At 43.0% G+C, this 26,459-nt stretch overlaps 1 protein-coding gene and 1 pseudogene across 1 annotated transcript in view; both read left to right on the top strand.

Annotated features, from left to right (window-relative positions):
* The window catches only part of ATMND1 (Mnd1 family protein), a 276,194-nt gene that overhangs the window by 163,954 nt on the left and 85,781 nt on the right, over positions 1-26,459 (top strand). The window lies entirely within an intron of this gene.
* Positions 1,774-24,131, top strand: LOC149258169 (transcription factor bHLH94 pseudogene; annotated as a pseudogene).

The raw sequence follows: 26,459 nt of genomic DNA, 5'->3' as shown, positions 1-26,459 counted from the left end.
AAGAATCAAGTGAAGCATTAAATAAATCTTCATTTACTCCAATGTTACATTGTGCCTCAACATAGTGAGCGGATTCAGGTGCTTTACCTTTGTCTGTATCATCAGTTTTACCTTTTTGTTGGTTTCTGTTCTGTTCAATTTTGTCCAATGGTAGCTTGCATGTAGAGGCATCATGTGATCCATTTCTTTTGCAGCGTATGCAGTGCAAATCTGCCTTTTCTCCTTGAGAATGTCTGCCCCCCCACCTCTGAAATATCTTCCTCTTCCTCTTTGTCCACCTCGTCCTCTTGTAGAATCTTGAGCAGGATGTTTTTCTTTATGAGCAAGGCACACAACCTCTTCAAAAGATTCAGGGGCTGTCTTCTTTCCAAAAGCTTTCTCTCTTTCAGCAAACTTTGTCACAAGAGAGTCAAAGGTTTTATCTTTGAGATTTCCATTTGCTTGCAATGACTCAAGATAATTTGAGTAAGTAGGATAAAGTGCCTTGAGAAAAGCAATAAGAGGAATATCCAATTCAACTTTAGTGGATTTGATATCATGCATTATAGACTTTACTTCAGATGCAAGAGCAAGAGGATCATTATTTTGCAGTTCAAGAGTGAAGAGTTTAATAATGAGTTGGATAACTTCAGGTGCAGAATGTGAGTCATAGAGTTCTTTCAGCTTTTGTAAGGCTTCAAAGGCAGTTGAATATGATGAAATATGGCAACTCACCTCTTCATTTACAGATGCTGCGATTAATGCATAAGCTTTGCTGTTCTTGTTTTTCCAAATGACGATCTCTTTGTCTGAGGTACGCTGTACTGGTTCATTGTCTCCGTTCTCGACACACACTCTTTTCCACAACTCATTGAAAATGAGGGTGTGTTTTATCATCTGGGACCATTCAGGATAGTTCTCCTTGCCAGTGAGAACTATTCCCACCATGGATATGATTGAATTCATTCTATAAAAAAAATTACTTTTGCTGATAGAAAAATACTTCTGCTAATATACAGTAAAATTGTACTCAAAATGGCATTCTCAAAAGATTTCAAATCCACCATGTGACCCATATAAATCCATCATTATATAAATCCACCTCATATAAAGCTCATATAAATCCACCATATAAATCTCATATAAATCCACCATTATAAATTTCATATAAACTTCATATATGGCATACGTCCCCTTTATATAAGAAACTCAATTACCATGTGACAGTGTTCAAATGTATCAGTGTTGCAGAACTGAGACTCGGAAAACCGGTGTTGGTGTGGCAGCAAAAAAATGCCGTGAGGAAGGTTGTGTGTATGGAGGTCGTGAGGAAGCCAAGTGAGAGGCCGCGTGGTCAGCGGAAGCTAGGTGAGAGGTCGTGAGGAAGCCAAGGGAGCCAAGGGAGGGGACCACGTATTCAAGCTGCGGTAACCACACCAAAACCAACTACGTATTCAATGGTTATGCACAGGCTGCGGTAACCACAACGGAAAAGCTTAAATCGGACAGTCACTGATGATATTAAGGGAATCAAGGCCTCTGCTCAAAATTGACCCTACAGAAACCATTTCAACATTGAATTCTTGTTGAAAACTTGAACTTTAGTGAAATAAACAAAATCACCAAGTAATGAGAAACAAACGTAGGAAGGTGTGACGAGCTCTGCACACATTTACAACACACAACACTGCCGCAAGGAATATCGTCCCACAAATAAATTTCTTGCAGGTCGCTGCTCACTGTATTTGACTTTTTCTGAACTTTGAAATCTTGCTTGACCTGCACAAACGGCCAATGTCCCAATTTCGTAGAGGAGGGTCGGAGGGAAAACGCGAGGAGCGAGTGCTCAACAAGCACCTACGATCTTGTGGAGCAGATGCAGTATCTGTATGCGCACCAGGTCTTTGCTTTCTCGAAGGATAGAATCCAGTCGTTCATGGTGGAAGTGGTGGTGAAGGACAGTGCTAAAATTATGAAACGTTTATGGATTCTATGTCAGGACAGCCAGAGAGCAATCAACGTATTCAGATGAACAGGCAGAGGAATGTTTCAGCAGATCAAAATACGTGGAACAGGCTACCAACGTTTAGCAGAGAATATGGCAGAGGAACGTTTGCATCGTTCAGGTGAATGTCAGGCGCAGGTCTGTATAAATGGAATATGGCAGACAGAGGGCGCAACTAATTGTATGGAGGAGCAGCGCAGGTATATGAGAGCAGACAAGGGAGTTACAAGGGACAAGAGCTAAAAAGGAGTTGGCTCTGATACCATGTCAGGCCAGGCAGTAACTCCATAAGGCAAAAATGATTCTATTGATTTATTTCATCAGGTAGGTGTTTGTTATATACATTAGGGAGAGACTGTTCAGTTCATCTCCCGATGACTGTTCATATTTCTAATTTATTTATTTACATAAATTCACCCAATCACAAGGATTAGGTGTCAACAATACCACATATTGCTAAGAAAAACACAACAAAGGAGATGTGGGACACCCTGACCACCTTATACTAGGGCTCTTCCGTGCAAGGGAAGATGCTATTGGAGAATCAGTTGTGGTCATATCAGATGTAGAAGGGAAAGTAGATAGATCCATTCCTTCTCAGGTTGCAGGAGATTCGCGACCAACTTACTTCCGTGGGGTCTACACCGGATCTAGAATTTATGGTCAACACTGCCCTGAATGCAGTCTCCGAGGAATGGGAGACATTTGTCCAAAGTATTTTGGGCAGGGGTACTTTTTCCGGTTGGGAGGAGATGTGGGCAGCTCTTCACTAGGAAGAGATCAGGAGGATGACCAAGGCGAGGAGTAGTGGCAAGGGAGGTCGAATCAAGAAAGAGGAGGAGGATTTGACTCTAGCATCTGCGGGACAGCAAGGGAAGAGGAAGAAGAAGGACATCTCCAAGGTTAAGTGCTTGCATTGTGGGGAGCTGGGACATTATGCATCCCAGTGTCCTAGAAAGAAAAGCAAGGGAGAGGCTTCCGATTCAAAGGCAGCTCCAGTTAAGGCAGAGAAAGAGGTTGGCTTGATGATGATTGTGCCATGAGTGCTCATGCGCCTCTAGAGAAGAGGTGGGGAGACATCGAGTTATAGTCAGGAGGACTACATACCGGGGGTAGGATCCTTGAGGTGCCCAAACTCTTGGATCACATCCAACTACGGTAGCCCTTAACGATAGTAGCATGATGACAGATGTCGGGTGGAGCAAAGTGTGATGGAGCAGCAAGGCAAGGCTAGAGTGCAAAAGTCTGTAGCAGCGCAATAGAGGTTGCAGTAGCAAGGCAAGGCTAGAGAGTAGAAGTCTGTAGCAGCGTAGCAGAGGTTGCAACAGTGTGAGAGGCACAGAGGTGTTTGTAGCAACACAGTGGTAGCAGAGGGAGCACGAGTTAGCAGCAGAGCTAGTTTCAACATCATGAGGCTTCCAGACTGATTGGGATGTCAGTATTTGGGGAAGTCGGTTACCTACTTCTCGGTAACTGAATTGTAGGGAAGCAGTTAGCAGTGGCAGTGCTAGGGGCATCATGGGCAACATATTGAAAGGGAGTTGTAGTGCAGATGTAGCAGTGGTAGTGGCAGTGTCATGGGCAACATTACAGGGAGCAACAATGCAGGAGATGTGAGGGAGCAGACCAAGCATCAACACATGTACCGATGTGGAGGATCAGTGTGATGTTTCTGTGGTGAAGCATTATTAGAGCACATTCCTCGCTAAGAGGAAGTGTTGATTTTTTGTAGCATGGGATGTGCTCTAGCCATGAAAATTGGTGGAGAGGCTAAGGCACATAAGATCTCCAAGATCCAGAAATCATTTGGGGAAATTCCACTTGGATGGAAAGATATTAAAGTAATTAATATTTTTAATGAGACCCTAAGTCTAAACTTAGGAAAATTAAAATATTAATGTGTATTAATATAATATGGGTGAGAAAGTTCTAAATGACGAGGATCAAACCAAATTTAATTTTAGCGGTTGATTAGGGGCTTAATCTCGACCGTTGAATTGTCAACAAGAAAAGTATAAGAGGAGGCTTGAGAGTCATTTGGAGATACACCAAGTTGATGAAGATTTCGATTTTCTGGGATTGAGTTTTCTGAGAAATCGAGTTAGTGATCTGTTGTAGTGAGGGACAGTTCGACAGAAGGCCGAGAATACATATCAGGGAGGCAGAGAAAGTGTCAGAGAGACAGTGTAGAGCCTTGGAAGGCTGACGCAGAGGCAGCCAGGACTGACGCAGAGGTTGAGTGGGCCAGCGCAGAAGACGCAGAGGGCCAAGAGGCTAATGCAGAAGGCCAAGAGGCTGACGCAGAGGTAGTAGAGGCTGCACAGAGGTAGTAGAGGCTGCGCAGAGGCTAGCAGAGCTGATGCTCGGCTGAAGAGGCAACACTGTGGGATTTTCGTGGGGCAGACTGGGAGCTGAGAGGTAGACTCATACTAGAAAAGGGTGAGGCAGTCCCTGGAGGGTGACATAGTTCCAGAGAGAAGCTTGGATCATCTTTCGCTATCTAGCTAAGGAATTGTCGAAGTTGCTGTGGGATCAATCATCCGGTTGTTGATCAACCGGAATATCTGTCTTCGAGGAGAGGTATTTCTGCCAAGGAAATTCTCTGAATGGCGAGCCATTTCTGACACCCTAGTTGTATTCAAAAACTGCATAATAATAAAACCTCATATCTGCTGCACTTGTTTTCCCGCATTGGGTTTTTCCAGGGACGCTTGTCCAAAAATATCGGTGTCCCTTGTGTGATTGTCTTAGTTATTTCAGTCGTTGATCTGTATATGTAATATCCCTTACCATGAATATTCCTCAAGCACAAGCAAAAACTCCAACCCGAGATGGACTGGGAGGGCATTTACCAGATATGTCGCCTCTGAAATGAGGACGAGATCCGGAGGCCACCTGGCCCTTTCCAAACTCTATCTAAGAGTATACGAGAAACACACAAGTGGTATAATAGCCGAGAATGCTCAAAGAGATACAAATAACAATGATGCAACATATAACAATATAACCATAAGCAGATACTCAAGAAATGCAGAGAGAATGCTGAGCCATTTTGTTATACTATGTAATATAATGAGTACAGGAGGTGATCAGGAAGATGACACCTTGACTTGCACCAGGCAAGTGAAGAAATACACTCAAAATAGCAAAGGAATGGCCCCTCTGAACTGCGTCCAAGTTGCTGGAGAACTGTCGTGCTACTGTTGCTGCTAGAAATCAAATGAGGATTTGGGGCTGCTCCTCTCCTCAGAAAAGGCTGAAACTCTGGAATCAGACTCTACTCAAGAAATCCATAAAAGCCCAGAAAGCTTTTCTAAAATGGCCGACCCCCGAAAATCACCCCCTTGGGGTTCTGCGTAGTCCCGCAATGCTCTACGTTGCCACTGAATGAAACCCTCTAGAAAACTGCCTAAAACCCCTGCAAAAACTCTCCAATATGCAAGAGTTGATCCCCTGCTCTACCTCTCAGCACAAATCCTCCTGCAAACCCTCAACCCAGACTCCTGCCAGAAAGAACTGCGTCCTCCTCTCAGTGCTGCGCAGTCCTCCAAAACGCTGATGAAACTGCTGCTGAAATGCTGATGAAACTACTGCTGGAATGCCAATGGAAATACCTTGCCCGAGCAGGCACTCGAAGTCCCCTGGGGCTAAGGGTGAGATCTTCGAACGGAGACACTCAATGCACTAAACAGTGCTGCAGACTAGCTAAACAACCAGCGTGCTCTAAGTCGAAATGACTAACACAAATGCTCATAACAGGAATGATAAAAAATGAGGGGGCTCCTCTCTCTTTTATAGCCTTTGCCTCTCTCAATCCCAAGGCTCACCTCCTCCTGCGTGATTCCCCTCTTGCCACGTGTTTCTTCTCTCTTGCGCAGTCCCTCCATGTGTCTGCATGGGCTCCATTTCTGCGTCCCCCCTTTGGCTCCCTTGGCTCCCCTTTAAGTCACAACATTGTGCTACTAGGAAGTGACTTTTTATTCTAAAAGTGAGTTATGTCCCCCTTCCTCACTTTTTATTTACAAATAAATATAGAAGGCAAAAATTGAACAAAATCGAATATTCCAATTAGCCATGGCTAATTAGGAATATTATAGTCTCCTTCGACAAAATGTTGCTTGTCCTCAAGCAACTGAAGTGATGGATGCTGTAAGATCTTCTCACTCTCCCAAGTGGCATCCTCATCCGGCAAATTCTTCCACCTCACCAAGAATTCTCGGACCGTCCTGCTCCGCAGTTGCCTCTCCCTGGTATCAATGATAGCCTCCGACTGCAATACCAAATGCCTCTCATCATCCATGGGTGGTAGCTCATCTGTCACTGTCACTTGCTGCCCCAATGCCTTCTTCAGGCATGATACATGAAAAATGTTATGAATCTTGCTGCCTTGGGGCAGCTCCAACTCATATGCACCCTGTCCAATCCTGCTATCACCTTGTATGGCCCATAAAAGCGGGGCTTGAGCTTCTTAGCCACCTTCTGCTTCAGTGACGACTGTCGGTATGGCTGTAATCGTAGGTAGACCATGTCCCCTACCTCGAACAGTCTCTCCACTTGACCCCTGTCAGCATACAACTTCTGCTGGTTCTGCGCTGTAGCCATGTTATCTTTGAGAGCTCGGAGGATATCTTGACTCTCTTGCATCCAAATCTTGGCTCTAGGAACCCTGCTATCACCAAACATCATGTCAACAAAAGATAAAGAATGATTACCATATAAGGCATAGAATGGTGACATACCAATGGACATGTGATGTGAAGTATTGTAGTAGTACTCCCCCAGATGCAGCCACTTCAGCCATGCTCACTGCTGCCCACTGACATAGTTATGCAAGTAGCCCTCCAACCACTTTTTAACTATCTCTGTCTGCCCATCTGTCTGTGGGTGATAACTGGTACTCGGTTTCAACTCCGTCCCCACCAACCAGAACAGTTCCTGCCAAAACCCGCCCATGAAACGACTGTCCTTATCACTGACGATGGTCTTAGGAAGACCACGTAGCCTGAAGATCTCCTTGAAGAATAGCTCGGCCACCTGTGCTGCTGTATAGTGTGCGGATATGGCAAAAAAATGTGCGTACTTCGTCAGTCGATCAACGACGACAAAGATACAATCCTTGCCCTATACCATGGGCAACCCTGTGATGAAGTCCATGAAAATACTCTCCCATTTCCACTCCGGAATGGGAAGAGGCTGCAATAAACCGACGGGATGGCTCATCTCTCCCTTGTTCCTCTGGCAAACATCACACTCCCGGATGTGCTGGAGTACGTCCTCCTTGAGGCCCTTCCATGAGAACCTCTCTCTAATGGCCCTGTAAGTTTTGGTAAACCCCTGATGTCCTGCCAAAGGTGAATCATGTGATGCCTGGAGTGTATTCTTCTTGAGCTGAGACCCCTCAGTCAAGAAGATCCGGTCCTTGTAATAGATGATCTCATTGACCACTTTGTACCTGTCATCTGCCACCTGCCCATCTAGAACCTCACATGCAAACTTGTGCTTGGAGTACTCTACTAAGAGTCGAGCCCTCCAGTTTGTATCCAAGCTCATATGAGACAACGTGGCTAGTCTACATGAAAGGGCATCTGCTACCACGTTGTTCTTACCCTTGACATACTCAATGTCAAAGTCATATGCTTGGATCTTATTGATCCACTTCTGTTGCCTCTCCTATCGCTGCTTCTGCTCCGAAAAGAACTTGAGGCTGTTGTGATCAGTCCTCACCCTGAACCTGTTACCCACCAAATACTGCCGGTACTTAGCCAATGCATGCATGATGCCCAGCATCTGCTTGTCGTATATAAAATACAACCTCTCATGCAGAAGGAGCTTCTGGCTCTCAAAGGCTATAGGGTGACCTCCTTGCGTCAATGCTTCGTCGATCCCCTCTCTCGACGCATCACACTCCAAAACAAATGGCTGCGTAAAATCTGGCAACGCAAGCACTGGGCAGCTGCTCATAACCTCCTTGAGCCTGTCAAAGGCTCGCTGCGCTGTATTCGACCAACTGAATGCCCTCTTCCTCGTCAAATATGTCAGGGGTGCGGCAAGCTGTGAGAAACCTTTGAGGAACTTCCAGTAGTAAGTACAAATGCCAATGAATCCTTGAAGTTCCGTCACGTTTCTCGGCTCCAGCCATTCTATGATGGCCCTGATCTTCTCCTCGTGGACCCTCACTCCGTCCACCCCTATGTTGTGTCCCAAATACAACATCTCCGTCAACCCAAATTCACACTTGGAGAGTTTGGCATAGAACTGCTGCTCCTGTAAGATACACAATACTATTTCAATGTGCTGGAGATGCTCCTCCCAAGTCCTGTTGTAAATGAGAATATCATCGAAGAATACCAACACAAACTTCCTCAAGTGACTACGGAAGATGTGATTAATGCAGGACTGAAATGTAGCTGGGGCGTTGGTTAGCCCAAAAGGCAACACCAAGAACTCAAAATGCCCATAGTGACACCTGAAGGCGGTCTTGGGAATGTCCTGCTCCCTCACGCGAATCTGATGGTACCCAGATCTCAAATCAATCTTTGAGAAGAAACGTGCCCCTCTCAACTTGTCCATCAACTCATCGATCTTGGGTATGGGGTACTTGTTCTTCAGGGTCTTCTTGTTCAGGGCCCTGTAATCAATGCACATCCTCAATGTACCGTCCTTCTTCTTCACCAACACCACAGAAGAAGCAAAAGGACTCGTGCTCGGTCGGATGTGCCCAAGAGCCAACAACTCCTGGATAGCCCGCTCAATCTCATCCCGATAGGCCTTGGGGTGCCTATAGGGGGTGGTAATCACGTCCTGTATGCCTTGCTCAAGCTCGATGGTGTGCTCAAACCCCCGATCTGGTGGCTGTCCTGATGGAATCTCCCCAAACACTATGGTAGACCGATCAAGGATAGACTGTATCTCTGGATGTACCGTCTACCCTGTAGTCCTTGCCTCTGATGCACGCAACTCCAATGCCCACTCTATGTCTCCCTTCCGGAAGACTGCCTCCATCCGATGAGCCGAAACAGTTTGAGACGGATATGTGTGCTGTCCCTGTATCTTCTCATGCCTCCCTGTCTTCTCATCATCCCACTCAACCTCTAGGGTCTTCCAATCTGTCGTGACCTTCCCTAGAGTGATATGCCACTGAACACCTAGTATCATGTTGGTGTCCGGAATATCGACCATGAAAAAGTGGTCAGTCAATGTGTAGGTGCCCATCGTCACTGAAAGCTCTGGAACATAACGAGCACACGTCATGGTTTGATCTCCTGGGACCAAGACTGAAAACCCATCGAAGCTCTCTGTCTGTATACCTCTCCGCTCAACCATCTATGCATCGATGAAGTTGTGGGTCGCCCCACTGTCAACCAAAACTGATACTCGCTGGCCACGTATTGTCCCTCGTACGCGTAGCATTAGATACTTGGGAACTCCTCGCAATGCTGCAAGGGCCCCTCCAGTGGGTGCAAAAGATGCACCACCTGCTGCTGGTGGTGGAGGTGGCAAAGGTCCCTGTACGACATGGCTATCTCCTGCCTCCACATCATCCTCGTCATCCTCTTCTCCACTGTTCTCGGAGAAGACCTCAATAAAATGTGCTTTGCCAGCAGCACATCTATGTCCCGGTGCCCACGGCTCTTGACATGTGAAGCACAACCGCTTCTTCTTCAGCGCCCTCCTGACATCGTCATCAATCTGTACTTGTCCTGTATTCCCTTTTGGAGGTGGAATCGTCACATCCTTCCCCTTAGACTGGAAAGTCTGTCTCTGGGGGTAAGGTGTCCGGGTCCTGGGTAAGACATCATGTAAGTCCTAGGTCTTGCTGATAGCGTCCTGGAGTGTGGCTGGTCTAGTGGATCGGACTAGACCTCGAAGTGGCTCTGCTAATCCCTCAACATACATATAGACCCTCCATGCCATGGATAGGTCTGGCACCATCATGGAGACCCTCAAGAAATCTGCAATGTAGGTCTCTGGGCTCCCTGTCTGTTTGAGCCTCGTCAACTCAACAAAATGCTGCTCTGGATCCCTCCGATCAAATCGCTCCCTCAATCTCCTGGTAAACTCAACACATATCGTCACTATGGAGTGCCCGAGTGTAACCATCCCATGAAACCACCAATCCTGGGCCTCACCATCCAAGTGCAATGTTGTCACCTTGATGGCCTCTGTCTCCAACATCTAGTTAAGCTGAAAATAAATGTTCAGCTTCTCTACCCAAGACTTTGCTGAACTGTTTGATGAACCCTCAAATGTAGGCAAGTGGAATCTACTCGCTGCACGGTGGGTGTCACCATCATGGTAATGCTGGTACCCTCTGTGATGGTCGCGGGGTCTACTATCCCGCTGGAGCTGAACAAAATCTTTGAATGAGAGGGCTTCCTTGAACTCTTGCCCATAGGCCTGGTACTTTGCAAAATAATCACCCATATGTCCAGGCTCTGCCTCCTGCTGGGCTACGACCCCCATGTCTGCTCCTAAGAAAGTGGGCATGGTAGAGCGTGTAGGGGCATGTGAGGCCACCTGCTGCGCAGTATCACGTTGCTCTGGCAAATGGTGGGATGCACCCGATCTTTCACTAACCTGGAAAACCCATGGGCTCTCATGCTGTCTGGCCTCTGCTGTCGTGAATCTCTGCCCCATCACCTCAATCTGCGTCGATAGATCCTGTACTGATTTGAGGAGCATATCTGCAAATCTCTTCCCGTCATCATCTGCCATTGGAGCCTCCCACTCTGCGTCCACCACAAGAACCCTCTGTTCTGCGTCTACCACAGGCTCCTCCTGTTCTACGTCCACCACTGGAACACAGTCTCCCTCTCCGTAAGTGTTCTCCACCCTACGCCCAGTGTCTCTGTACCTCCGACCTCTGTAACAGATATACGGTTTTCTCGGGTGTCATAGATTGCTAGCTCCACAGGTTGAGCCAGATCTATGCTCTGATACCACTGTAATATCCCTTACCAGGAATATTCCTCAAGCACAAGAAAAAACTCCAACCAGAGATGGACTGGGAGGGCATTTACCAGATATGTCGCCTCTGAAAAGACGACGAGATCTGGAGGCTACCTTGCCCTTTCCAAACTCTGTCTAAGAGTATACGCGAAACACATAAGTGGTATAATAGCCGAGAATGCTCAAAGAGATACAAATATCAATGATGCAACATATAACAATATAACCATAAGCAGATACTCAAGAAATGCAGAGAGAATGCTGAGCCATTTTATTATACTGAGTAATAGAATGAGTACAGGAGGTGATCAGGAAGATGGCACCTCGACTTGCACCAGGCAAGTGAAGACATACACTCAGAATAGCAAAGGAATGGCCCCTCTCTGAACTGCGTCCAAGCTGCTGGAGAACTGCCGTGCTGCTGCTGCTGTTAGAAATCAAATGAGGATTTGGGGCTGCTCCCCTCCTCAAAAAGGCTCAAACTCTAGAATCAGACTTACTCAAGAAACCAAAAAAGCCCAGAAAGCTTTTCTGAAATGTCCGACCCTCGAAAATCACCCCCTTGGGGTTTTGCGCAGTCCCTCAATGATCTACGCTGCCACTGAATGAAACCCTCCAGAAAACTGCCTGAAACCCCTGCCAAAACTCTCCAATATGCAAGAGCTAATCCCCTGCTCTACCTCTCAGCACAAATCCTCCTGCAAACCCTCAACCCAGACTCCTGCCAGAAAGAACTGCGTCCTCCTCTCAGTGCTACGCAGTCCTCCAAAACGTTGATGAAACTGCTGTTGAAATGCTGATGAAACTACTGTTGGAATGCCAATGGAAATACCTTGCCCGAGCAGGCACTCAAAGTCCCTCGGGGCTAAGGGTGAGATCTCCGAACGAAGATACTCAATGTACTAAACATTGCTGCAAACTAACTAAACAACTAGCTTGCTTTAAGTCGAAATGACTAACACAAATGCTCATAACAGGAATGATCCAAAATGAGGGGGCTCCTCTCTCTTTTATAGCCTTTGCCTCTCTCAATCCCAAGGCTCACCTCCTCCTGCGTGATTCCCCTCTTGCCACGTGTTTCTTCTCTCCTGCGCAATCCCTCCGTGTGTTTGTGTGGGCTCCATTTCTGCGTCCCCCTTTGGCCAAGGGGCTCCCCTTTAAGTCACAACGTTGTGCTACTAGAAAGTGACTTTTTATTCTAAAAGTGAGTTATGTCTCCCTTCCTCACTTTTTATTTACAAATAACTATAGAAGACAAAAATTGAACAAAATCGAATATTCCAATTAGCCATGGCTAATTAGGAATATTACAGTATATGTGTTAAGAAATTAACACTGCATTTGTGTTTATTTTGGTATTTATATTTATAAATAACTTGTTAATGGAAAGAACAAGTAGAAGATAATAAACCAAATAATGTAGTAGGGGTTTCTAATGTGTCAAACTTAAAAATTTCAACAAATAATTTTGTAGATCTAACTTGTAAATTATTTTTTCTAACTTAGGTTTTGGGGATTTTTAGTATTTTGTATATATTTGGAGTTTGGGTGTTTTTATTTTCATTTTTGCAGGTTGGATCAAGGAATCAAGTAAGAGAAGAGCTAGATCTAGCCCCTTGAGGGTAAGATCTAGTCTCTAAACAATTTTGCAGGGACATTTACGAAAGATTTGATGGAAAAATTCAGATCAGGAAGAAAAAAAACTTTTTCGAGGCATGAGTTTTCAGTTTTTGGCCTCCTCTTGCCATTTTAGCCCTTGATCTATCATCCTAACCCTTTTATCCCCACAAATTTGTCTCCCTTAGCGTTGTTCTCCATTTTCTTGGGCTCTTTTGCCCTAAATTGACCTGAAAACCTAATCTGAAGTTTTAAGGCTAAGTACTTGGTGATTTTGGTCTCAAAATTTTTATTTTTCAAGCGGCAAAGTGATCTCAAAGTTTTATTGATTTTCAACAGTGAGATCTTCAAGGCATTGGGCCTAGGGTTTGACCTCTAAACCCTTGTTTTCTGCAGTTTTATTACAACAAGCAAATTACTAATGATTAGGCCCTAAAAGCACAAACTAAATGGTCAAAATCATTTCAAATTGAAAAATCTTCATTTTCACAAATTTAGGCCTCTTGGGTATTTGAGTTTTGGCCTAGATCTAACATTTAAGCTCACTGGATTTTTCTGCATAGCTGAAATTTTCTGCAGTTTTGAAATTTCTTAATCAAATTCTTAATAAAGGCCAAAAACCGGAATTTTCAATTTCCGGAAAATTTTACTATTTTTGGAAATATTAGGGTTTGTCTTAAGCATTGCTGGGTTGTTCATTTATCATTGTTTCACTACTGTAATAGCATATTAGTTCTGAAATTTCTGAATCACATCCTCTAAATAACTCAAAAAATTAATTTTATCAAGTTTGGTGAAATTTTTCTATTTTTAGAAATTTTGGGCATCTATTTTTGGCTTGATTAGTTCGCTGATCTGTTATTAACGCATTTCTGTAAGAAACATATCAGTTCTGAAAATTGCTGAGTAAACTCTCTAAAGGCCTTAAAATCAGAATTTTCAAGTTTTGGTGCATTTTACTATTTTTGGGCATATAGGCCATCTATTTTTGGCAGTTTTATCTTGCTGATTTGTCTTTACTTATTGCTGTAAATCAAGAAATCAGATCTAAAATTTGACTAAATACATCATCTTAAAGTGATCTAAGTAGGGTAAAGTACATTTGCTGGTCACTTGAATTTCATTGTTTTATGTGTTGGGCAAGTTTCATCATTTGAAGTGGTTTATGCACTATTGTTACAACATTGATAAGATCTGAATTTTCTGAAGTAGTATTGTTGGTATAAATTTGTGATCAACATCTTGATTGACAATTTTAAGCTTTTGACATCTTACGTTACTTGGTATGTTGTGGCATATTGTTGAAATTTACACTTGTATCTCTAAGCATTTTATCTTGTCTAAGATTGTAATTCATTATTGTTAAGTACTCTTGAAGAGATTATAATTAAGTACTTAAACAACTTAAGAAAATCTTAATTCAAGTTAAATCTCACTCATAATCTCTTGCATAAGCATATTAGATCTAGATTTGCATTAATAATTTATCTCCTTGCATAAGCTAGGTTGATAAAGATATAGAACAACCCTTCTTATCTAGCTTGAGGGGCTTTGACAACTCTTCCGTGGTTAACATGGTGACCTTGCAGTCGTCAGAGCCATAGTCTCTACAGCGCTGGAGGCATCGGGTGATAGAAGCCTAATCAAAGGTATCGTTAATTAGGCCCTAGCTTGCTTCTTGTTAGCCTCCTTCCCATAACCTACCTTGGAGCCCAACTTCAAAATAGTTAAAGGAAGGTTACATTTAGGCTAGGCATTTAACTAAAATTTACCAAGATCACTACATCTCACATAAGTCCTAGGACTTGCATATCATATAGGTTAGTCAATCATGCAAGCAGCGGGTGTCCATCCAGTGATTTTGTTTCAATTCATAAGAAGCAAGAATCTATGACTCCATTAAGGCACTGGTCTCATAATAGAAAATCTAATTTAATCATTAATCTTGCTTAATTTCAACCAAGTGGCTAGGCCACCCATCCATGTCTCCCAAGTAAGTTGATTCTCAACTTGCTTTCCTTCACTTCTTTCCATAGGGATTACCCCCCATAGCCTACTGTTGGGAGACAACTAGAACGAAGTGTTCGGGGATCAGAGTGACAACCCTCGTCCTGAGCATTGTCGCGGTGCCTGTACAATCTGGGTGACAATAGGCAATAGTGTGGCAGTGTCAGCAGCAACACAAATGCAGTGTATATCAAAGTTGCGTATTGGTTGGTGGGTAGTATGGCTAGACATCAGCAGTGTGACAGGAGATGATGCAGAGACAATGTGTTGTGACCGGGAGTGCAACACTGGATTACATTCCTTGCTAAGAGGGAGTGTAGCTTTTGTAGTATCAGATGTGTTCTAGCCATGAAAATTGGTGGAGAGGCTAGAATACATGAGATCTCCAAAACCTAGAAATCATTTCACGAAATTCTGCTTAGAAATGACTTAATTAAATTACTAACCAGTTTTTAAATATTTCCTAAGTCTAAACTTATGGAATATGGTTAATTAATCAATATTAATAAAGTCAAGGCGATAATCATCTAGAAACTCACACAAATCGATCAAGAGATGATCCTAGCCATCGATTATGTTTTAATCTTGGCTGTTGGTGCTCCAACAGTGGATTATATGAGGAGATCGATGTGGTGATGGAGAAAACAATTCTGTAGCTAGATTTTCATGGCAAATCGATTTCTAGAGAGTAGCAGCGGTTGCTGGAGAGCCAGAGATTGAAGCAGTGAGTGAGGGGCAGCGACAATGATTCGGAGGAAGTTTTCCAGATTTGGAGAGGCAATGACAAGAGGGTCGAGTTATCCCAGTGAGGTAGCGCAGTAGCTTCAGAGAGGGCACTGAAGAAATTTCAACCCCCACTTCGGTTATCAGTTTTCCTTATCACTCCATGCATTTAGTTTTAAATCCAAGCATGATAAAAATTCTAAAATCTGGAAATGGCATTAATTTTCTGAAAACACAAATTTAGAGATTTTGCAACTGCTGAAATTGCAGAAATAAAAGACAGCAAAATTATGATAGCCACACAGAAGATAGCAAAGTGATTTTTGGTCAATGTGACCTTGGAAAAACCCCCTACAACTCTTGGGGAAAACCAGTTTGAGAGCTCTTCTTTATTTCTGAAAATGCTTTTATAGAGAAACTGAAATATACAATAAAAATTATAGCAACCACAAATTACAACTTATCTTGATTTTTGTGCTTGAACTCCTCGAAAATCGTGCCAATCAATGAACAACCAAAACATAAATTTTTACAGTAATAAAACAACATTAAATGCTGCACGACCTGCCTTAAAAAAACGTGCTCAGAAGTTGCTGTCCCTCTTCCTCTATTTCCGTCCCTTTCTCCTGCTATACAATTTTTCCTTGGGATGCGTGCCAATAAATGCTGTTGCCTAGATTCGCTAAAATGTCTTCTTGCTGCTCTCCTTCACTTCCTCACTGCTTATAAATTTTCTCCTTGCTTTCTCTTCTCTTTTTCTCAAATGCTCATGAAAGAATGAATGGTCTTTTCCTCTTCTCTTCTCCTTTTATTCTCTAAATGACATTTTGGGTTACCCTAAGATCTAATGGTTGAGATTAATTTAGATCTAGGGATGAGATTAAATGTGCATTTAGTTCTCGCTTTCTATTCTTTAACTCACCCACATAAATAAAGACCCACTTAGCCTTTTATTTCCATACTCACTTTTTCACTTTCTAATTCTTCATTGAGTTTAATAAAGTCACCTTTAAATTAGAATGTAACTTTACTACTTATAAAGATGCTTTTAAATTAGAATGTAACTTCACCACTTATAAAGTCACTTTTAAATTAAATTGACTTTACCACTTATAAAGTCACTTTAGGAGAAAAGTACAAATAAATTTGGACACTTTTCCCTAGGCCAAAGATCAAAGCCTTAGGGAACCACTTGTCCTCCGGTACCCAAATTTTAACACTTCTTCTTACTGAGTGGCAAGGCTTTGGTGAAAATGTTTGCTACCTGCTCATTTGTGGAAATGTATTCAAGCTTGACAACACCCTTTTGGACATAGTCTCTAATGAAGTGATACTTGATCTCAATATGCTTTGATCTGTCATGAAAAACTGGATTCTCCGTGAGTTTTATGCATCTTTGATTATCACAGTAAATTACTGAAGGTTTCAATGCCTGACCAAATAGACCAAACAACATCTTGCGAAGCCGTATGGCCTCACAACTAGCCAAACTAGCAACCATATACTTTGCCTTAGCTGAACTCAATGCAATTGACTGTTGTTTTCCGCTGATCCACGACACAACTGCCTAACCCAACCCAAAACAACACCCGGAAGTACTCTTCCTATCTGAAGCACAACTTGCCCAATCTGAATTTGTGTACCCTGCCAGTCTCACTCCATCACCCAGTCTATAATCCAAACCAAAATCCACAGTCCCCTGCAAGTAACGAAGAATGTGTTTTGCAGCCACCCAGTGCACTCTCCTGAGCTCACAAATGAACTGACTCACAGTGTTAACTGCAAAACATATATCAGTCGAGTGTTGACCAAATAGACCAAACAACCAATCAATTGTCTGTATAGAGTAGGATCCACCAAATCGGAATCATAAGTGTGAAGCTTCTTCTAGTTAGTGATCATAGGTGTAGACATGGGTTTGCAGTACTCCATGTGAAATCTACTAAGAATATCCACAATGTACTTCCCTTGTCTTAGGAAGAAATGCCCCTCCTCCTGCCACACCTCCAATCCCAAAAAATAATGCATCAAGCCGATGTCCTTCATCTCAAACTCTGAAGCAAGATCTCTCTTGCAGCTCTCAATGAGTCTCTCTGCACCAGTGATGATCAAGTCATCAACATATAACACTAGAATGAGAGGCTCCTCACCTACCACAATGAAGTATAGGTTCGGATCAGCCTCACTCTTTGTGAAACCCAATTGCTGCAAGTATGTATCAATCCTAGAGTACCAAGCTCTAGGAGCTTGCTTCAGGCCATAGAGTGCCTTTTTCAATCTGCATACATGGGACTCCTTCCCATGCACCTCAAATCCCTGCGGTTGCTCAATATAAACCTCCTCCTGAATGAAGCCATTGAGAAATGTGGTCTTCACATCCATCTGGTGGATCTTCCAACCCATCTCTGCTGCAATCGATATAATGGAGCGAATAGATGTATACCGAGCTACGGGAGCGAAGGTCTCCTCATAGTCAACTCCCTCTACCTGTGAGAACCCTCTCGCCACAAATCGAGCTTTGAACTTCTCGATGCTGCCATCTGCAACATGCTTTATCTTGTAGAGCCATTTGGAAGTAACAACTGATTTACCTTCAGGCCTCGGCACTACCTCCCAAACATCGTTCTTCATAATAGAAGAATACTCCTCCAACATGGCCTCTCTCCAGACCTGTTGATTGGATGCCTTCTCATAACTAGAAGGCTCAGAGTCAACAATGCTTGTTACTAATGCCATGTAACTACAGAACCGCTCAGGTGGTTTATTCTCTCTAACATGTCTCTTTGGCCCAACAACTGATGTGGCCTCGCGCAAGGTATCTTGAAGCCACTTGGGCTTCCTCTTCCCTGAGCATACTTCTACCACCGGAGTGAGAATCCTCATCATCATCAGAAGCCTGAACTCCTGAAGGCCTATCAACTGACCTCATGCCTGAACCTGTGCTTGTAGATGCTGAAGTACCGTGCGAACTGTCCATTAGTGGACTACCCTGTGAACTGCTCTGTGGATTGCCCTGCATGCTGCCCGAAGAACCACCCACCTGACTCTGAGAGCCACTGCTCACTGATGGACTTGACACTGTAATCGATGTGCCTCCTGATCCTTGACCACTGGATCCTTGCGATTGACTCAGTTGTCTTGAGGGTCTGGTGACTCTGGATACTCTAACTCACGTGACCTCCTGAAAGCTCTCTCCTCCTCGAACTTCACATCCCGCCTGATAACCACTTTCCTCTACGCAGGAATATAAATCCGATAAGCTTTCGAGGTCTCGCTATAACCCACAAAGATGCCCTTGTCTGTAGTGGGCTCTAGCTTGGTCTTGTTCTCCTTGGGGACATAGGAATATGTAAGGCACCCAAAGATATTAAAGTGCCCAACATTAGGCTTCTTCCTAGAAAAAGCCTCCTCCAGAGTCACATTCCCCAAGGCACGATGTGGACTCTCGTTCTGCAAGTACACAACAGTGTTGCAGGCGTCTGCCCACAAAAATAAAGGTAACCCCTGATCATGAAGCATGGCTTTGGCAGCCCCTACAATGGATCTTTTCTTCCTCTTCGCAACCCCATTCTGCTGGGGGTAGCAAGGAACTGTTAACTCCCTTCTAATGCCTGCCTCAGCACGAAAATCAACAAACTCACCAAGGGTATACTCCCCTCCATTGTCCGACCTGAGGACCTTGATCTTCCTACCTGTCCGGGTCTCCACAAGAGCTTTGAACTCTTGAAACCGCTTGAAGACCTCACTCTTGGTCTTCAAGAAATAAATCTAGGTCTTCCTGGAGTGGTCATCAATGAATAAAACATAGTACTCATAGCCACTTAATGATACACGAGACATCTGACCACTCACATTGGCATGTATCAAGTCAAGGATCTCGGTCGCTCTGCTGTCACTGCTGGGAAAAGGGGATCTGGCAAACTTCCCCATAGCACATCCTCTGCATACATCAAGGTGATCAGAACTGAAATCTGGCACACCAGTGGTGATCTCCTGCAATGTACTCAAGGCCCTTTGATACATGTGCCCCATCCTGCGGTGCCAAATCACACACAACTCTGAACTGCTAGATCTGCTGTCGGTCCTATCTTGGGTGCTGCTACTCAATGTCATCAGGCGCTGGAATGAGAACTTGTACACCTTGGCATGGCGCATACCAATCTCTCTGGCTAAAGAAGCTGGAGTTCCCCTAGGATAAATAAGCACCTGCCCTCTCTTGAACAACACATCATACCCTCTATCCTCAAGTGCTGAGATGGATATCAGGTTCTTCTTCATTTCAGGCACATATAGAACGTTTGAGACTTTCAAGGAAGGTTTGGGTCCCCTATCAAATGTCAATGACCCCATATCGACTGCTCTAACAATGCTGTCATCACCAAGTACTACCTCCATATTAGTATCACCCTCTGAAAGCTCTGAGAAGTACTCTGACTCTTGTCATATGGTGGGAAGCACCACTGTCAACATACCAAATGCTAGAAGATGCTATGCTAGTAGCGGGGAATGCACACTCCCTCTGAACCTGTATGGCATGTGATCCTGCACTAGTGGCCTCACAAGCTATGAACCCAAACTCCCGATCAAATCTCTCTGAGAAGCTCTCTATCTTTGTAGAAGCTGCCATGGGTTTGTCTTTCCCTTTCTTGTTCTCCTTCTCTGGACACACAACAACATAATGTCCCAACTTTTGACAATTCCAACATTTGACTTTGGAATAGTCCTTCTCCTTGTTTTGTTGCTTGCCTTTACCTTTGCCTTTGCCTCTATTGTTGGAAGCTTGCTTCTTTGCTCTGGCCTTCTTGCCTCTTGCTAACAATGCCACATTGTCATCCTCCTCCACTTGTTTGGCTGCCCCAAGATAGTTCTTTCTGATGTCATTCTGAATGCAATCATCCCACAACCTCTCCCAATTGGGAAGGTTTTCCTGTGCAACAATGCCATCCACAAAATTCTCCCAAGTCTTGGGAAGACCATTCAAAGCAATTCTCACCAACTCAATGGGTGCAATGATCTCACCTACGACTGCCAACTCATCTCTCACTGAAGTGATCTTTGTGAGGTATGCTGTAGCATTGTCAGTCTTAGCCATTTTAATGGCCTTCAGTTTCTCCTTTAGGACCACTTTTCTGTTTTCATTTGAGTTCTAGTAAAGACTGGTCAAGGCATCCACATCTCATGTGCATAAGTCTTTCCTCTCACATGAGGAATGACATGGTTTTTGATTCCTTCCAGAATCAATCTTTTTGCCTTAGCATTCCTTTTGTTAAACTCTTCCAACTGTACAGGGTCAGCAGGTACTCCTACTGTGTTCTGTGTGGTATTTACCATAATGCCCCAGACTTCTACTTTCTCAAAGATGCTCTGAATTCTCTCCTTCCATGCACTCTAATTTTTCTACCCATCCAACCTGTCTTCAACTTTCAAACCTAAAGACATGCTTCACTGTCCTACTAAATTGATATTTTCAAATCTGTGGTAAAGGTTTCTTTTTTTTTGTGTAAAAATCAGCTTGATGTAATTTTCACTTTGCTGTCCCAAACTGCACTTTTCAGCCAACCAACCTCTGATACCATGAAGAAATTTCAACCCCCACTCCCGTTATCAGTTTTCCTTATGACTCCATGCATTTAGTTTTAAACCAAAGTGTTAAACACACACATGGCAGCAACCGAATATGAAAGATAAACAGGAGAGTACACTTATTATTAACAAATGATATACATTTATAGTACATGGTGTGACCCTTGGATTCATATTCCAAGTGGTCTCTTGGACTCCTTTTGGCTGTTCAGCTTCCACACCAACCCTTAGAGGATTAGGTGTTCAACATTCCCCCCCTTAATCCGAAGGGTTATGTATGAGTCCAAGAAGAGAGCTGTAATACAAAACGTGCAAAAATGCATGGCAACACTACGCTGAATGTGCTCTTTGAAATGTTAGTATAAAGGGCGGTGGTTTAAGGATGACCACCAACACTGGAACGCTTAGTGCAGTTCCCGGAACTCTTTCAAGTCTGGCATGAAGATCAAGTCTTCTGCTAGAGGAAGTGCTCCTGATGTTTTGAAGAGGGAAACCTTCAACCATGAAAGGGAGGTCTCACCCTGCATAAAAGGAAGAACCTCAACCTGAAAAGGGAGGTCTCAACCTGTGATGGTTTAAGGATTACCACCAACTCTGGAATGCTTAATGCAATTCTTGGAACTCTTCCAAAACTGGCAAGAAGTTGAAGTCTTCTGCTAAAGGAAGTGCCCCCAATTCTTTGAAGAGGTATCACTGACTGAAGGCATGCTTAGTGGCATCTTTGTCTTTGGCTACAACTCTGAATTTGGTATGACAGTTTGTGGCTCAGGCTCGCTTGATGGGGCTTTGAAGCTTGTAGATGACCATCATTTCCCCCTCGTCAGATACAAGGTGAGATGATGGAGAAAACTCAACTGCAAGACTGTTCAATACTCTAGAAAAAGTTCTGACATGTGACTGGAATATCTTCTTGGCTGTTGATGCCCATTGCTAAGAAACGATCCATCTAAGATGAATCTTTGATCTTGCAGGAGGTTTGTTTCTGAAGCATCTGTTTGAAGAATGACTGGTTTTATGACAGTGCTTACATGGATGAAGATCAAAACAGTGATCTTTCAGATGGCCAACTCGGTCACAGTGTTGGCATTTCACAATCTGTTGCTATGGAAGAGGGGCAGAATTTAGAATAGCTGAATGTGAACTGTCATGAAGGAATCCAGCACTCTGAAACTGGATGGGTTTTGAGTAATTTGGAATATGAAATGACACATCCTTGTCATATCCAAGACCAGTTTTGTGCTTGTTGTGGACAAGCTCTTCCCAAGGTCTGATGATTGGCTTGGGAAATGCAGACTGAATTTCTGCTTCTGCATGTAACCTTGTTGCTTTATTGGTCATTGGATCTGAATCAACTTGCTGCTTATGGGAGTCTGTTTCATTGTTCTGAACAGAAACAGGTTCAGAATGATGACGCCTCTATTTTAATTCTTCTTGCTGTAGCTGAGATTCAAGCTCCAAAAATTCTATCTTTTCTTGTGTATACTGCAGATAGGTTTTAATATCACAGAGAGTGTTCTTGCTGATTTTCACTGTATCATGATTAATAGAATGCATCAAAGTTTTCAAGAATTCTAATACTTCAGTAATTTGAGTCATTTTCTCCAATGTCAAACTTACACTTTAAAATTTGTTCACGACTATGAACCAATGTCACTGCAAGGTATTCTCAAACTTTGTTCTCCCAGAAAACTACAACAATCAAGTGATATTCTTCCTTGAGGAATGAACCAAAAGTAAGATTTTAACTCTACAATTATTCTCCAAATCCACACACAACAATGGTTGGTTGCATTCATATACAAGGAAAAGTATATTGTGCATTCCCAAACGATGAGACTCAAAACAGGAAATAGGTCAGTATCAAATCTGGTTACATAGACCTCGGTCCAGCATCATGGTGAGGATAAAAATCTTGTGCAAAATCGTTACACCCCTACTTTCTCCTCAGGGCATATTGTGGCATTGAATATTATAAAATAAACATTTTCTCGTACCTTTTCAACTTCTCATGGCATTGACTTGCTCCATATGACTAATGGAATGGCAAGGGTGTAATGCATTCAGGAGTTGAACTCATTACAGATGAAGTCAGATGCTTTGCCATCAAACATATGAAGAGAGTGACCTTGCTGGAATCTTTCAAGCTCTGTTTAGGAATAATCAGTTGTGGCAGCAATCATTGTTAGGCTACAGGTGACCATTCTGTGCAAAAAAAGACTTGGGTTGGCTCGGAAATGAACAAGTGCAGTTATAGTCTGGTTAACCTCTAGCGTGGGCTAGCTCAATCTTGTATTGTGCTCCTTTCAACGAATGTCTAGGAGAGGCTCTCGGTTTTGCCTTACAAGCACAACAAGGAGGATACATGTGTATGTCAGCCGAAAATTTCCATACAGAACTCGTGCCCAAATGATAAATCTTCCCATAGTTTTTAGTAGTGAATCTTGGCTTCCTGAAGTGGCCTTTGACAGATGCAACAACACTGTGAATTCTTCAGACAATTGCAACGACAAGAGATTGGGGAATATTAATGGTTACCAAGCCAATACAGCCACCCATGAACGAATTAGGAAGAGGAAGCGTTCCAAGGTCTGCAAGAACAGTGAAGAAGTTGAGAGCCAAAGGATGACTCACATAACTGTTGAATGCAATAGGAGAAAGCAAATGAACGAGCATTTAACAGTCCTGCATTCCCTGATGCTGGTCTCTTTCATCCAAAGGGGAGATTAGGCCTCCATTATTGGAGGTGCAATTGACTTTGTTAAAGAACTGGAACAACTCTTGCAGTCTCTTCAAGCTCAAGCTCAAAAGCGTAGAAAACAATGTGAACTGGAAGGATCTCAGAGTCCCAAATCAACTGCCGCTCCCTTCAACGGTTTCTTCCTCTCTCCACAGTATACTTCATATTCGTCACAACGAACATAACTAAAATGTGAGATGGAAAGCTCTAATTTGGATATCGCTGATGTAGAGGTGATTGTGATTGAAACACATGCCAGTCTCAAAGTTCTCTCTAAAGAGGCCTGGACAGCTTCTCAAAGTCATCTTGGCTCTTGAGAATCTCGATATGACAATTTTACACTTGAATATTACCACCATTGATCTTTCAGTGCTCTACTCCTTCAACGTCAAGATTGAAGAAGAATGTCAATTGACATCCGCAAATGAAATAGCAAGTGCAGTTCATCAGATATTCAGTATCATCCATTCCAACAGTACAAATCCAGTGAGAAGCCGCGTTTCTTAGTTACTTTTTGCTCTGCATGTTTGTATCATATAATCCTCTCCAACGTATCAGGAAATGAGAATGTAAAGAACTGAGGGACTTAGGCTGCTGAGTCTATTGTATCACAAGAAGAAAAGTTGCAAAACTGTCAAATTCCTGAACTGGGGCAGATTTCCAACAATGTTCAACCATGCCAAGCTGATGATGATCTTGAGGCTGATAAATGAGTGAATAATGGTGGTCTGATCGTAGGCCACCTCCTCACAATGAATTGTTCGCCATTTTCCCAATCTTCATCTCCAACTGCGAATGAAACTTCGTTCAATAAATACACACTTCGCATCTGCCCTTACGTCTGCGTACTCATTCTTATACTTTCTATTCTTATGGCCCTCGTCCCACTCCCATCTTCACTGTTGTGGCAGTAGTTAAACAACGGTGGGTGATTAAAGTGAAGAAGAAGAGACAAGTTTCAGCAGCTGCAAACGCATATGGCAACCAAATCCAATGTACTCAAACGAATTTACACAAATACAAACAAAATAATGTTTTGTTATCGAATGGAATGGATTCTGCAAGGAAGCGTTGAGGATGTATTATGAAATGCAACGCGCAGGGATAGAGCCTGACAAATTGGCTTTTATTTCTATAATCAATGCATGCGGCAGCCTAACAGATCTACAAGCAGGCATTAAGGTTCACGAAGATGTATGGAAGCAGTGGAATGCCAAACAGCGTTACCACGGAATGCCAAGCAGCGATACCACGGATTGCCAAACACAGGAAGCGTTATACCACGACTGTGTATTCTCGGATGGGAGGTATGGTTCTGCTGATGATACCATGTCAGACTAGTGGAAGCGTCAGAGCTGCCAGGCTAGCCAGAATCAGCAGAATAATAGTGAGAGAGATGTCAGTCTGCATAGGATTCAGAACATAGGCAGAATAGGCAGAATAGGAGTTACAAATTAAAGAGGGAAGCCAAAAATGGCGCTGGAGAAATGACAGAGGTTGCAGCTAGAATTTAGCTGAGAAAATGTTCATGAAATGCAGAATTGATGGCAGAAATGACGGCAAAAATGACCTGCACAGAAAGGCCATAAAACAATTGGCTCAAATATGGGCAGGGCAGGATATTGCCCGCTCTGATACCATGTTAAACACACACATGGCAACAACAGAATATGAAAGATAAATAGGAGAGTACACTTATTATTAACAAATGATATACATTTATAGTACATGGTGTGACCCTTGGATTCATATTCCAAGTGGTCTCTTGGACTCCTTTTGGCTGTTCAACTTCCACACCAACCCTTAGAGGATTAGGTGTTCAACACCAAGCATGATAAAAATTCTAAAATTTGGAAATGACAATAATTTTCTGAAAACACAAATTTAGAGATTTCACAACCGCTGAAATTGCAGAATTAAAACACAGCAAAATTATGACAGCCACACACAAAAAATAACACAGTGATTTTTGGTCAATGTGACCCTGGAAAAACCCCCTACAACTCTTGTGGAAAACCAGTTTGAGAGCTCTTCTTTATTTCTGAAAATGCTTTTACAGAGAAACTGAAATACACAGTAAAAATTCCAGTAACCACAAATTACAAGTTATCTCGATTTTCGTGCTTGAACTCCACCTCGAAAATCATGCCAATCAGGAAACAGCCAAAACATAAATTTTTACAGCAATAAAACAACATTAAATGTTGTACGATCAACCTCGAAAAAAAGTGCCCAGAACTTGTTGTCCCTCTTCCTCGATTTTTGTGCCTTTCTCCTGCTGTATGATTTTTTCCTTGGGATGCATGCCAATAAATGCTGCTGCCTAGATTCGCTGAAATGTTTTCTTGCTGCTCTCCTTCACTTCCTCACTGCTCATAATTTTCTCCTTGCTCTTTCTTCTCTTTCTCTCAAATGCTCATGAAAGAATGAATGATCTTTTCCTCTTCTCTTTTCCTTTTATAATGACATTTTGGGTTACCCTAAGATCTAATGGCTGAGATTCATTTAGATCTAGGGATGAGAATAAATGTGCATTTAATTTTCACTTTCTATTTTTTAACTCACCCACATAAATAAAGACCCACTTAGCCTTTTATTTCCATAGTCACTTTTTCACTTTCTAATTCTTCATTGAGTTTAATAAAGTCACCTTTAAATTCGAATGTAACTTTACCACTTATAAAGTCACTTTTAAATTAGAATGTAACTTTACCACTTATAAAGTCACTTTTAAATTAAATTGACTTTACCACTTATAAAGTCACTTTAGGAGAAAAGTAGAAATAAATTTGGCCACTTTTCCTTAGGCCAAAGATCAAAGCCTTAGGGAATCACTTGTCCTCCAGTACCCAAATTTTA

This window comes from Pinus tabuliformis, chromosome 6, assembly GCF_031772625.1.
Source record: "Pinus tabuliformis cultivar Carrire ecotype Pingquan chromosome 6, CPIR1, whole genome shotgun sequence".
Taxonomy (NCBI): domain Eukaryota; kingdom Viridiplantae; phylum Streptophyta; class Pinopsida; order Pinales; family Pinaceae; genus Pinus; species Pinus tabuliformis.
The sequence above is the reverse complement of the archived record's forward strand: the minus strand, read 5'-3'. Positions and strand labels throughout refer to the sequence as shown.